The sequence below is a fragment of the Falco cherrug genome, chromosome 9 (assembly GCF_023634085.1).
Source record: "Falco cherrug isolate bFalChe1 chromosome 9, bFalChe1.pri, whole genome shotgun sequence".
NCBI classification, from domain to species: Eukaryota; Metazoa; Chordata; class Aves; order Falconiformes; family Falconidae; genus Falco; species Falco cherrug.
The window spans coordinates 31,325,541-31,340,627 of NC_073705.1; positions in this window are offsets into that span (position 1 = coordinate 31,325,541).

Below are 15,087 nucleotides of genomic sequence, written 5' to 3' on the forward strand. Positions count from 1 at the left end.
TTACTGTGCCTGGCATGGACAGGAGACTAATTGTGAAAGAACTTTGTGGAGAAACTTTGCAGATTTCTCTCGGCAGTTCTGTAGGTTCTTGGGAACAACTATAAATATATGGAAACATATGCTTTAAGGGAAAGGAATAAAGCTGTTTGGATAGACAACACTAAAGTCTTGCTTATTTACAAATGGATAGTGACATAGCACATGAAGAGATGAGGACTGTTACTGAATCCTAAGACTCTTGAAACAAAATTCTAGAATTATGTCTACCCACTCCAAAAACAACAAAAAAAGCAAGCAGCAAAGTGATCAAAGGGTTTCAAAGGAAAAAGTGTTCTCGTTATTACTTGGAAAATAAACTTCACTAAAGTGGCAAAATACAAGCAGTGCGAATTATCCCCTTATTGACTTGATACAGCAGTCTTTGTATGCTGAGCAGTACATGAGATACAATATGCAGATGAACTGTTCAAATAGGTTTCAGCTGATTTTTCTGATTCTTCAATTAGCTTTGTGTTGAACTTTATTTTCTGACAGGATTGAATGAAATTCCCACATTGTCCTGTCAAATAGCAGTAAATTCTGGAAAGGATAATGAGAAACTACTTTGTCATTGGAACTGATTTACTGAGCAAAGAGAAAATGAGAGGTTTGAGTTCTTGCCCTGCTGGTATAAAGTGATTCTGGGGTCTGTGTGAAAGAGGTGGAAAGAAAACCTGTTTCCTCATCAGCCAGTATCAAGTTCCTTTTATTTCACTCTGTATTTTGACTGTTCTGTCAGTAGGTGGGGCTGTCTTTCTGAATTTATTTCTTAATGTGTAAAATTACACTAAACTGTTAAAAATGCAAATCCACAGTTTTAGACAATGAAAGTTTCAATACAGTGTGATGTACACAATGTAAATACCCAAATGTGAGTAGGAGTCTAGGTGCTATTGAAGTACTTAAATGACTACACAGGATGCTGCTCAGCAGACCCCTGAATAATCTCTTAAACTGTTTTCTCTGATGTTTTAAACTGCATCCTGCACCCTCTCTCAGGGCAAAACATTCTCGAGGGTACAGGAGGACTTCAGCAATGCTCTGTCTCAGAATTCTGGGGAGCAAGGGGACAGTGGGCCTGCCGCCTGCGTGTGAACGTCAGTGAATTGAGAAAGGGATGTTGTAATGAAATTAGACATCTTGTTGGTAATGGCCATAGAATCATTTAGGTTGGAAAAGACCTTTAACATCAAGTCCAACTGTTGACCCAGGACTGCCAAGTCCATCACTTAACCATGCCTCTAAGCATCGTATCTATGCCTCTTTTGAACGCTTCCGGGGATGGTGATTCTACCACGTCCTTGGGCAGCCTGTTCTTCACCGCCCTTCCAGTGAAGAAATTTTTCCTCCTATCCAATCCAAACCTCCCCTGGTGCAGCTTGAGGCTGTTCCCTCTTGTCCTGTCGCTTGTTCCCTGGGGGCAGGGCCCGACCCCCCCTGCCTACAGCCCCTGTCAGGCAGCTGCAGGGAGCGATAAGCCCCCCCGAGCCGCCCCCTCCCCAGGCTGAACAGCCCCAGCCCCCTCGGCCGCTGCTCGTGCCCCAGCCCCCGCCCCAGCCCCTCAATGTCTGTCTTGTAGCGAGGGGCCCAAACTGAACACAGGATTAGAGGTGAGGCCTCCCCTGTGCCAAGGATGGGGCACCATCACTGCCCTGGCCCTGCTGGCCACACTGTTTCTGATACAGGCCAGGATGCTCTTGGCCTTCTTGGCCACCGGGGCATGGTGCTGGCCCATGTTCAGCCGGCCGTCAGCCAGCACCCCCAGGCCCTTCCCTGCCAGGCAGCTTCCCAGCCGCTCTGCCCCAGCCTGTAGCGCTGTGTGGGGCTGGTGTGACCCATGGGCAGGACCCAGTTCTTGTTGAACCTCATACACTGGCCTCAGCCCATCAGTTCAGCCTGTCCAGATCCCTCTGCAGAGCTTCTCTGCCCTCCCGCAGGTCAATACTCCTGCCCAACTTGGTGTCATCTGCAAACTCACTGAGATTGCACTCAATTCCCTTGTCCAGATCATTGATAAAAGATATTTAACAGGCCTGGCCCCAGTACTGAGCCCTGGGGAACACCACTTGTGACTGGCCACCAGCTGGATGTAACTCCATTTGCTACCACCCTTTGGGCTTGGCTGTCCAGCCAGCTTTTAACCCAGCACGGAGTACACCCGTCCAACCCATGGGCAACCAGTTTCTCCGGGAGAATGCTGTGGGAGATGGTGTCAAAGGCTTTACTAAGGTCCAGGCAGACAACATCCACAGCCTTTCCCTCATCCACTAGGTTGGTCATCTTCTCATAGGAGGATATCAGGTCGGTCAAGCAGGACCTGCCTTCCATAACCCCATGCTGGCTGGGCCTGATCCCCCATTTTCCTGCATGTGCCATGTGATGGCACTCAGGACAATCTGCTCCATAACCTGCCCCAGCACCGAGGTCAGGCTGACAGGCCTGTAGCTCCCCAGATCCTCCTTCCTGCCCTTCTTCGAGACAGGCATCACATTGGCCAACCTCCAGTCTTGTGGGACCTCCCCAGTTAGTCAGGACTGTTGATAAATGATGGAAATGTTACTGGATATGGTACAGACTGTATATCTAGCATATGTTCTAAGCATTCTTTAAAAAATAAAAAGGGGGGAGGAATGACAAGTACATTCTCTATTATATCTGGGGTAATTTGTGATGATGAGTTAGGATGAATTTAGTCTACTAGTTCTGATTTTGCATAGAAATAGAAAACATATGCTGTCTGAGCTGTTGATCAGCACATTAAAACTACTGCCTCCTGCTTTTCTGTTGTTTGGCAGATTTACAACAATATTTTCTGTTCCACTCTGATTTTTATTTTGGGGCTAGAGTGAGATCCCTTTATAGTTCTTGAACAGGTTCTTGGTGCAGGTGCTGAGGCGGGGAGGCTATATTCCTCTTCTAGCACCTCATCCCCAGGGCCTTACTGCCAAATATTTCCAATGGCAAGGTTTCCCAGGTGTGCTGGAAGAGCCTCTTCAGTTGGACCAGCTGGTTAAATGGGGAAGTTATGCAGGCTTTTGAGCATAGACACACCACACCTGAAGCCTGGTAGAGTTGGGAACGGTTGTTCCAAATTCAACTTAATTTAGAGGAGGGAAGTATTAGAAAGGGAGGAGATGATACATTTAACTACTATAGTGAGCTAGAAAAAATACTTGTCAAATTGTTTCCATTGGAAGGTTGGCTGGAGGATTTTTTGCTGGTGTTGGCTGGCACTGGTATGTGGTGTTCCATTTAATAGGAAGTACTGGACAGTTTTTGGGAAGCCAAGCAACATTAAAGGAGAGAAAAAGCTTTCTAATATAAGTTGGAAAAGCTATGTGGCAAATCCATTTTATTTCATATGAAGTGCACTGTAAATCAGATCTTAATATTTACTTTCTAATATCCCATTTGTAATTTATTTCTTAAAACAAATATTCCTTTATATTACCATAAAAACTCTTCAGTCACTATTGAGTTTTGATCAGGAAGTGAAGGAAAAAGCTGTATGCTTTTAAAAAGTAATCCTGATTGTGCTGGGGTTTTTTACTTTACCAGAAATATTTCATGCCAACCAATGCCTTGTAATAGATGTGTGTTCAATTTCTTCATTAGATGTCATCTTTATACAATATGAATAAGGCCTTGTGTTCTACTGTTAGTAATAACATACATAGGAAGTCTCTATGAAAACACAGCCAACGTTCTTTACTCTTGTCCTATGGCAAAACATTTACATTAATAATAAAAATGGAGAGTGATAAAGCAATACCACAATCTGAAATGTCCTATGGGAGGACTACAGAGAACAAGGTAGCTTTTTCTACCCCAGAAGCCTAGTTTGCTCATGTGATTCGTCTCACTACTCTGCTATACTTGCTGGAGCCATATAGCTGTATTTCCCTTGCAGTTCAATAGTCCTTAATCTGTAATAAAGGTGGCTAATTTCAATTTAAGATGTTATCAGTACAGTTAGGCTATATTGTATGCTCAGGGAAGGAAGGAAGGTGTGAAATAAATACATATAATATTTTTTAAGCTATGCAAACCATAACAATTACAGATTAACCATATTTTCTGGATCAGCAGAACTTGCAAATGTAACTTAATGTAAATGTCTATCACAAATCATCTTGACTTAACTTTAGAGAACAACCTCTGGTATCCCATATTCACTTGGAAGAGTGTGTGTATAGGGAAATCCATGTTCCCTCACTGGCAAGCACTCTCTAGCAAAACTGTCATGATGAGCCCTGTCTGTGTGATTGGGTACAGATTTAAGGAAGAGAAGGAACAGTTCTCTACTGATTATATAAGAATACCCTTGACAGTGTGTTGCTTGCTTCAGACTGTAACTTGTATCCCAGGATTAGCATGGAAGGAAATAGGAAAAGTAGTGTTAAACCTACAATTTTTTTTCTTTAGTATGCCTTTATTAACACCTGGAAACCTTGTTTTTGAGGTAATAGATGCTACTCATGTTAGCCTATAGCTCTCTAGATGTCAAAAGTTTTGATCAACAAACTTGTATACTGTTCTCAAGCAAAATATACTTGACTCAGCTCTTTTAAATTTTCTAGAGGACTCTTTGGTCTTTCCAGTTTTTTTGATGTCCACAGATATTTTGCAGCATGTTTTTCTAATTTGCCATTTGTCTCCTTTTATTGGATATTTAGAGTTTCATTTCAGGATTGAAAACATTTATTTGCGGTCCTTACTGATCAATTTTTGTGAGAAGACAGGTTTCCTCTTTCATATGCACACTCAGAAATATGTTCCAGGTAGGTAATTGATGAAAAAGCATTATTAACGTTTCATTTCTCCCACTGCAATGTTTTTAGTGCATTAGGAACTTCTAGACAGAAGCATGAAGGATTATGCTGCAATTTTTATAATCACAGCCTAATTCTCGTTCTCTTGAGGTTAATGGACATTCTTACACCCCCTAATTTTTATATAGATTATACCATTCTTACATACAATTTGCTGTAAAGAACAGCGGCTACCTTCAGTTCCTCAGTTGTCCTCAGACTGTCATCTCTCAGATGTGGAAGTGAGGGCAGCTGCTATGCTCGTACCCTCAAGGGGACAGAAGCATTGGGTGCGCAGTGACAGCACACAAAAAAAGGGAACACAGCATTACAGATTGGTCAGGACAGCGCAAAACTCTCCTAATCCTGCATATAGTAAAGATCTATGTGATGTGGAGATCATCCATCTTATGCTCTCTGTCCCATCGAATGCTCCCATTGATGCACTGTTCACTGGAAAGCCACTGACATTTACAACACATGAGCAACTTAGAAACTTGAAATGAGGAGGAGATACCAATCCTGTACTACCTTCAGAAATCCTAGAAAATCATGTTTTGGATAAATGGTTTATCAAGCTCTTCCCATATCAGCCACTTTTCCAAACAATTTGGTTCTTTAGTGACAGTTTTACTATCATCATCTGAATGGCCACTTTTCTGTTCGTGATCTTAGGTCATTAGTTTAGAATCTGGCAGTGCTTGTGTTTGGTTTTATTATTTGCTTTTTTTTTTTTTCTTTACTTCTCAATTCTATTTTTACAACTTCTGTGATAATTTCAGGTGTACTTATGTTCATATGTTATCCCACTTTGAGGAATTTTTGGCTAGATTGTTTGGGATTTTCAGTATCAGATGCCTCATAACCACATGTATTTATTTTCTTAGCCTTAGCATATCATTCCAAGTTGTAATCAGTGCTTCAGTGTTAAAGTGTACCAACATGTCTATAAAACACAGCATATGGATATTTTCATGAAAGGAAATTGGGAGATACTGCTTTTATAAACCTGAAAGCTGCAGAGCAGATGTGGAAGGAATTACTACAAAGAATCTCAACTGGCATATAAAACAGAAACTGAAGTTTATTTTGTTTTTATTATGAAAGAAAGAACACTTTACTAAGGTTCTGTTGCATTTAAGGTTACACAAAATTGAGTTGTTCAGGACTAGCTGTGAAACTATGTGCACTGATGTGATAATGGAACAAGGCAAAATTTTTTTGCTTCAACTATTTAGTATTAGAACTTTACACATTGATTGTAAAATACAGATTTGTAGAATTTACAGTAAATTTAATAATGTTCCTTTTGGTGGGAGAAGGCTATAATAGACATATGCAAAGTTCATGTCCTTTTTTTTAATTTCATGACCAAAGAGCAAAATAGTGATTACCCTTTTTGCAGTCTGATTGTCTGGCTTCTTTCATGGAAAGTCCTGGTCATATATACTCATTTCTGAATAACTTTTAAGATTAACCACAAGTATTCCCATACTCCCATATTTTTAACAGCTAACCAGCCAGCCTGACTTTGTAGAAAGCAGTAGATTATTATTTACTTACCTTTTATAGATTTCAGCAAAGCATTGAAATGCCTACCAGGCTAAAACATGGGTGCTATTACAGCACAAAAAGATTTTTCTCATATTATTTTCCTTTTCAGTTGATTTGTTAGTGTAACACTATATTAGAATTGCAGTGATTTACTATTCAGTATGAAACAGTATTCATGACCTGTCAGAATCATTTGGGCAGATAATGGACTTAATTCCTTTTCATAAACCTACTGTTTAGAGCAATATGATCATTATTTTGTGTTCTATTGTTAGCACTTCTAGAAAGAAAGATGATGGGGCAAAACCACATGCATCTTTTATGTCCCTAAGTATCAAATTATGTTGCGTTTATGTATAAAATGCTGCTGGTAGTATAACTATATGTTGCTATGACAAACAGCATGTGCACAAGCACAGTGAGAGCAAAAGCCAATATATTAACAGAACTACACAGGAATTTAATCTAAAAAGTTAATTGTTTGTAAATGTAAGATTAAAGAACGTAGTCTTCTATCATTGATGGAAAAGATGGATCTTTGAACATATTAACTGTCAGATGCCTGTTCTTGAACCTATTTTTTTTTGTTGTAATAGTATCAAATGTCAAAATAGTGGGCAGAGCAAGACTTTTTGTTACATGACCAGAGTTCATGTGCGCTAGCAAATGCTAATCAAAGCTGGCAAAAAAAAAATAAATTAATAAAATAATTGGTTACACACTGGAATATCTGAATAGTCCAATTATATGTTTTCTTTATAAAATTGATTCAGTTTTATTTTTGCCAGATTCAATAAACTAACAGTTTAAATATATGTTTGAATCTACTCCAGTTCAATAGCTTTAAATGAGAAGAGCATCACTGAAGAACTAAATTTGAAAAAGACACACAAGAGGCCAAGCTCTTTTAAACACTGGGTTGTACAACCAAAATGACCTTGATTTCCTGAACATTGTCTGAATTATGTTTTCTATTTGGAAGCCATCCATCTGCAATAGAAATGAGGGATCCCAAAATGCAAGAGTGATAAGGTGAAATTGCCACTGTGTTATGTGACATAGGGGTGCAGTTAACCCCTCGTAAGATCTAGTTCACAAATTGCCCAGCAAAGACTGAGGATTGATCTAGCCCTATGAATGGCACTCTCCCTTTCAACTCCTTTAAATTTGATCAGCTACTACTTCCTTTTCCCTGTCTAAACACTGTTTTGTTAACAAACAAATCGCTGTGGGTGTATTACCTCTTCTTCTAGGACATTAGTTCCCCCAAAAAGTTATGAAAGTTTTGTGTACTGATTTCTGAGTGCCCTTGTTCCTGAACACATCCATTGCCCAAAAGCAAATGCATTTTTAGGAATCCTTCAGCCAATTAGTGGTATTACTAGCAGATTTGTAAGATGTCTTCTTGCAAGTATTTGCATAAGGTAGAAGAATATAATAAATTTGAAACAAACACGTGGTGAAGACATTCAGTGTATGCGAGTTCTGAAATACGTTTTTACTAGACTGAACAGCAAAAGTTGCCAATTATTTTTATTTAAAATCTACCCTAATTCATAAGAATAATATAAAAGATTATGTAACTCATTTATCTTCAGATTTTATCACATAAAAATTAACGTCCCAGCATTAGACTGTAAAAAGCACTACCTAAATTTTAGGATGAGGCAAACTTTCAGTTGAATTTTGTATGCCAGCATTATATAAAACTTTGGTCTGTTCTGCAGCCTTTATACGTGAGTAACTCCAACCACCTGAGTTTTTCTTGGAAAGCTAGAAGTAACTTAGATATGCTTGGGTTTTTTTACAAGGTTAATAATGTCCTTTCTCAAATAGTCTTGGAAGAATCAGGTAATACCCAGGGTTTTACTTTGAAGCAGATGTCAGTTTTTGCAAAATGTACTTTTATTTTGATATTAATAATTTCAAGAAGGTTGTATATTATACATTTGTAGAAATCTCTTATTTTGATGCTAAGACTGTATAGCATTAGGAAGTAGGATTTGCTTGTTTCAAGCATTAATATTTTAATAAAAGATTAATCTTAGTCTTGAGCTGATAATCTTTCATCTACAGGCATATCCTCTAAGAATATGTACAGAAGCAGCAGAAAATAAAATGGTTGTGAACATTAAACTTTGTGCCATAAATAGATAACACATAAAATAGTTTTATTTGGCTACAGTAAGAATACATTATTTCTGTATTGTAAAAGAGAAATTATACTAATATCAAATAGCAGAATTAAGTCCTAAAAGAAGAGCAGCCTATTGGAAGAAGGCAACAAAATTCTTGGGAAATTTATGTGATTCCCTCCCCATAGCCTCCATGCTTTTAATAATTAAATCTCTTAATGTACATGTGTATTATATATCGGTGCAAAGGAACAATTTTTGCCAGACTTCACTGGAAAACACTGCAAGATTTTGAGTTAAACTTTTTAAGTAGAGGGTACTTTGTATCATCCAACATGAAATGAACTATCTTAACATTAAGAGCAAAAATACTAACATACTTTGTAACTACATGCTTTCTAATATTATTGCCCACTGTGTTCGCACCCAAATTTTTCAGCTATTAGAAGAAAAATAAAGAAATGTTTAAATATATTATGGCTTTAGGTAACCAACCAGAACAGTTAAACAAATTCTTGTGTTGGTTGTTGAACTTGGTCAAACGTATACTATGGCAGGTTGCCAATAAAGGAACTGAATGTCAAATCGACCCTGCAGAATTGTTGTTTAGAAGTGGGCATTAAGGACAGTACAGGTTTTATAATATGTTACATGAATAACTCATTGTCCTGGCTGCATATATAAAGTGATGACTGAGCACAGGCAAGTCAGCTCATTTGTTGGTTTGCGGATTAAGTGAATCCATGAGTACAATAATAATAAACTAAAGGCACAATTATGAGGCAATAAAATAACTGCCTTTTGGTAAAGCTTCCTTGAAAATGTCAATCAGGAGAAAAAAGACTTAAAATAAAATACTGTTCAACAGGATTAGTCAGGTGAACCTGAACAGTTAATGGCATTATACAAAGATAGATACACGTAATGAGCTTAGATAAATCAGTCTTTATTAGTTAGATGCTCAGGACAATGCTCCATCATGGCTGGACCATGTAATTTCATTCAAGAAAACAACACATTTTATCATAAATATATTAAAGCCTTTACTGTGTATTCAAGAAACTTTAAATCTAAGACTATATTAGCAAAGTAATAAAGCAGACTTCTCAATACATTCTCATTACGGCTGTATAATTTGATCTGGAATATCAGCATTTATTACTTGACACTTTAATATTGCTAATATTTATGTACTGTTCTTGACCCCGAAATTCTCAGAGATTCATCCATTAATAGACATATATTTTCCATCTTCTGTTTTTGTAGGGAGAACAGAAAATTATGGTGTACTATTCCATTTTTTTAAATTTATTAACTTTATCTAATTACTAGTATCAATACATTGTCCGTGAACTGTAATATGAAGTAAACAAGTTATCCCTCTAATGTTTTGAAGACCTGCATTCTAATATAATATTTAACTTTTAAAAAATTGTCATGAAAAAAATGTAGCAGAAATCAGTATTAAAATTATAGCTAAGTTATATGATAGGAGTACAGTTCAGGCATAAATGCTTCCTTGAATTTGATCAATATCAGGCGTTACTCCATTGAAATATGAAATTTGTCAGACTAAAACTTCTATAGCCAAAAAAGTAATAATGGAATTGTTCCATCTTTAAAATGAATTGCCCTTATTAGAAATGTTCTATCTTAGAGATACTTGAACGTAATCTACTTTCAGGTTTACTCCAAAACCTTTTGTGTCTCTTCCAAAGTCTAATTGGAAGATGACTTTAACTAATGATTTGAAAGTCGAGCAGCTGATGTCTATTACAAAACTCTATTAAGTGTTTCAGCTTTTTAGGGTTTTTTAACAGTCAATTATTTTATCTAGGTTTTTTTTTTCTTTGAATTGAAATGTCAGAAACTCTTTCAGCATGTTCATTAGGCTTTCAGAATTGCCTGTGTGACTGCTGGTGTTTACAGTAGTCAGATGGGCAAAACAGACTTCACATCACGTAAAGTAACATTAAAATTATAATATAGTTGCAAAGGCCCTGGAACATTCATGGAATAGCAGGCTTGATAAGAAACCTCCAGTCCAGAGTCAGTAATTTAAAACCAATTTCTGAAATTCAAGTAGCTCATCTTCCATGTGTTTATTATTTTGATTCATGTAGAAAATGTACTGGTTTTGATTATTTATCTAGCAATCACAATAAAATAGTCTCAAAATTGGGCTTTTACTAAAATAATAGTTGTTTTAACTGAAACTGGCTTTCTGTAAAAAGTATTTTCATAGGGCAAAATCACCTTATGATTGAAGCAGAATTGTGCTTTATAGAGAGAGCTGAGCTGCCCTGACAGAGCAGTCGCTCCCTGCCTCCATGGGCTGTACTTGTGTAGAATGATAATTGGTGTAATGGAAGGGAGAAATTAGTTGCAGATAAGGCCTACGTGTTCCTTCACAAGAAAAATTGCTATCCATTAGTAAATCAATAAAATTTTTGCTATACTGAAACCAGAGTGCAGTTAAGAAAACACCCTCAGTCCTTATTTTCATGTGTTTCTAATTTTCTTTGAGAATTTCTGTTTGCATTTGCGCGAGCGTGTGTGCTTTTCCTTAGTCCTAGCTGAAGGGTGAATTTTGGAGCAAAGCCCAAGGAAAAACCTTTTGGCTAATTTTTTAAATTAAAAGCATATTTTAAGTGTTTTATGTAATTTGTTAAATAAATTGTTTGAAAATATTGCTATAGAATACCATGATTAAAGACAAAATACTCCTTTATACATTATACTGCAGGGTTTAGGCAGTATAGTTGTACAGTATGGGACATATAGTTCAGACTGAGTGCAGAAAAGAAGCCAGGTATTCTTGAGTACTAATCCTACCACTGTAGCTACTTTTTCTTCCTGACTTTGGGAAAATTGCCCAAGTAAACTCACATTGCTTTAGTTTCCCTGTCTGTATAATGTGAATAATAGTTACCATCTTGCAGGAATTTGCGGAATTTAATATTTATGCATCACTTTGAAGTTCATCTCTAAATAAATTTTGTAACCCAAAGTCCAAAATACATGGTTGGTAGAAGACTGTTAGCTGGCATGAGCTGAAAGACACACGAACATTTTCTGAAAGTCCTGTATTTTTCTCTACCCATAAATACGTGTAGAATCATAGATTAGTAAAACTTCCTTTCTCTACCTTGAGCTTATATTACTTGGTATTGCTTATATCACTTTGTGTTGCTAATTAATCTAGCAATATAGTAAATTTCAGCTGGATGTGTTGTCTTTCTATATTGTCAAGCCTGATGGAGTAGGGTACGATTTGATGATTATATGCTAGTTCTCATAAAAACACTGTGGACACTGATGTACGATGAGAAGGAAAAGAAAACTGAAGCATTCTCAAAGCACTTTCTGCTTGGCCGAGAATGTTAAAAAGAAACCGTGACCCATGAGTCAAGTCCAGTGCAACAAAAAAGAGTTTCTACATCTATATAGCACTGAGGTTGTCAAGCAGCTCAAAATTCACTTAGGCAAAACTCTGGCATGGGAATCCCCCGCAGAGGAAGTGGAGTCCTTAATGCTAACAAGTGCCTGCAGATTTCTCCCAACTTGGGAACAAATTAGTTTTGAAAGAAGGTCAGTGACTTTTGTTGAGGGGAGTTCTGTTTTGTGTACAATCAGGAGGAGAGGTCTAAACCAGATGAATCTCACCATTACAGAGGCAAAACAGATCACCCGGGTAACTATTCTAATGGGCAGCTTTCCAACATGTCACCAAGGAAATGAAGTTCTCGCCAAGTAAATCTGCTTGCAGCATCTCAGAGGACCACGTACTTCTGTTGGAATGGAAAGAAGATGGTTTGTCTCAACTGTAAATATGTAATTGGGATGCAATTTCACCTTTCCCATGATCTATGTGTAACTTCTGACTTGGTTTTAAAGAAGGAAATCACATTAAAAATATTAAGTAGCCAGCTACTTTGCTAGATATTTCTAGGCACATTATTCATTCCTACTTAATTTTTTCTCAGTCTGTAGTGCTCTTCAGGGATGCAATTTCTGAACTATCAATTGTGTAAACACATTTTAGGAAGAGAGCAGCTATGTCAGCAGTCCTGTGATTTTGTAATCTTGGTCATTTCTTCTTTCCTACAGTATTCAGAGAAGTGAAAGTCATCCCGGTGGAAATGAGCATCTAATTGTTTTGTAGAGAGCACCTGTTGCTATTGTATCTGACTTGCAACTTTCACATTGTTAGATATTTTTGGGTATTTTCCATTATCAGAGTGTTTGAAAATCCTACCATTATTAAATAATCTTCCAGTGTCCTAGTGAAACATGAAAGTCTTCAATTTACATGTGAGGAACTGGATCTCAGAAAGAGATCCTTAATGCAACGAATTGCTCGAGTATGTTATTGATCCCTGGTATGCTAAGTTGGCTCGTTGACATGTGCCTGAAGTTAGACAGATGCCTTAGTCTTTTGTTGAGTCAAGGATATGGTGATTTCTCCAAATTTTCCATTCTGTAAAATGTATCACTTTCTTTTCAGTACAGGATAGTTTTATTGTTTGAGTTTTGTGAGCTGAAAAGAATTAAGTGCAAACATGCTGTGAAGGAAAATTTATAGATATATTTTCCACTGGAATAATGTGATAATAACTTTCCTGCACTCTTTAAAACAACTGGAAAAGCAGAGAGAAACTGGAAAAAGCTTCCACAGAAAGGTTCCTGTTGCTCGTGTGTTTAGAGAATAATTCATTGTCACCATTGCAATGCTGAAAACCTATTGCATTATTTGTTATGAAGTAGTTAATATGTCTCTGACACTAACACAATGTAAAGTAAGCTAAAGTATTATGAATTACATGTATTTTGGGCCGATAGTCAGTATATGAATATATGGAAGTACTGAAAACTACACAGATCAGACAGAACATGAACTGGAAAAGACTGACTGCTGAAATTTTACTTTTTTTTGCAAAATATGTATTGTGGCATTTTTTTGGGGTGCTATATGCAGTGAATGAGATACGAGCCATGCTGGAGGCAATGGGAATATTAAATTTTCTGTAGGGCCCAATTTTATCCAATATGTACTGTATTTCAGTATAGAATGATCAATATTATCTGTTAATTAACTGAATTAGTTTGGACTGGCCATGTCTCATGTCTCCTAAGCAATAAATGTTTTTGACATTATGTGGCTAAAAAGGTCAAGCTGCTTTCCATTAGTGGATATATTTTCTCTCACTATCCTGATAATCAGAAACCACCAAAAGGGTCAGAGTAAATAATAAATGTAAAGCCAGGAAGCAGTGAGTAAATAAATATATAATATGCTATATTTGACCTAAATTGTTCAAAAAACCCCCACCAAAATACAAACTTTTTGAAAAGACGTAACTTCTGTAGACTTTCAGTGCTTAACTGTTGACTTTTTTGATGTACTTGTTGCACTGCTGATAGGCTTTGTTCACCGTGACTATCTACAGGGCTTCAGTACCGCTGTGGTGGTGTCACCCTCGCACGAGCATCGCTGCCACGACGTGCAGGGTGTTTGCTGAGGTGACGGAGAATACACAGGAATAAACCTGACTCTCAGGCATTCAGACGTGTTCTTCCCTTAGAAAACAGGACGACGAGTTCCTTACATTGGAAGGGAATAAAGTAAATTAACTGCAAGTTTTACGACCCTGTGCTGGGACACCATCTCCGCATACCTTAGTTATGAGAATCGGTGCCCTTCACATAAAAGTGTCCTAAATAAAACCGTGCTCTCGGTGGCCAACTTTCGCCTTTTTAAAAAACCGAAAGCGCTCCCTTTAGAGTGAAAGTTTATGGCACTGCTTTTCTCCGCCTTGCACCCCGCACGTTACGGACTGCACGCACAGATGCGCAGCCGAGTTCACCGAAACCCCCCGCCGGCCGCAGCGCCGAAGGGGCGAGGCAGCATCTCCCCCGCCGACCCCGCGGGAGCGGCCGCAGCGCAGCGGGGGACCCGCTCCCGACTCGCTCCCTCGCTGGCGCGGCCGCCGCCGGTGCGGTGCTGGGGGCCGCGGGGCGCGCGCCGACATTCCGATGCAGTGAGGCAGCCGCGGCCCGGCCCGCCCCCGCCCCGGCCCCCGCTCGGCGCTGGCGCTGGCATGGCTCCCACCGCGGGGGACGGCGCCGTTACTCAGCGAGCGGTGTGGAGGCGCGGGGCTGGGGCGCTCCGGCGGCGCCGCGCGTTTGCGGGAGGCGGGGGGAAGGGCCCTCGCGGGCAGCGGCAGCTGGGAGCTGCCCGGCGTGACCCCCGCCGCGCGCGCCGCCCGGTCCCTCGCGAGCAGCCACGGGCGCAGGAGGGGGGGCGGCAGCGGAACCCGCAGCTGAGGCGCCGCTCCGGCAGCGTTACCCGCCGGGCTCGCGGGGCCTGCAGCAGCAGCCCGAGCGCTGCCCGGCGCCAGCGGGGCGGCCCGCGGGGCAGGCACCCCCTGAGGCGCCGCGCGGCCCCGCCTGCGGAGGGGCTGCAAAGCCACCCGCGCCCGCCTGGCCGCGGTGCTGCCGGCAGCCCGCGTGCGGGGGGTGACCGCAGCCACCCGCCCCCCCGGGGC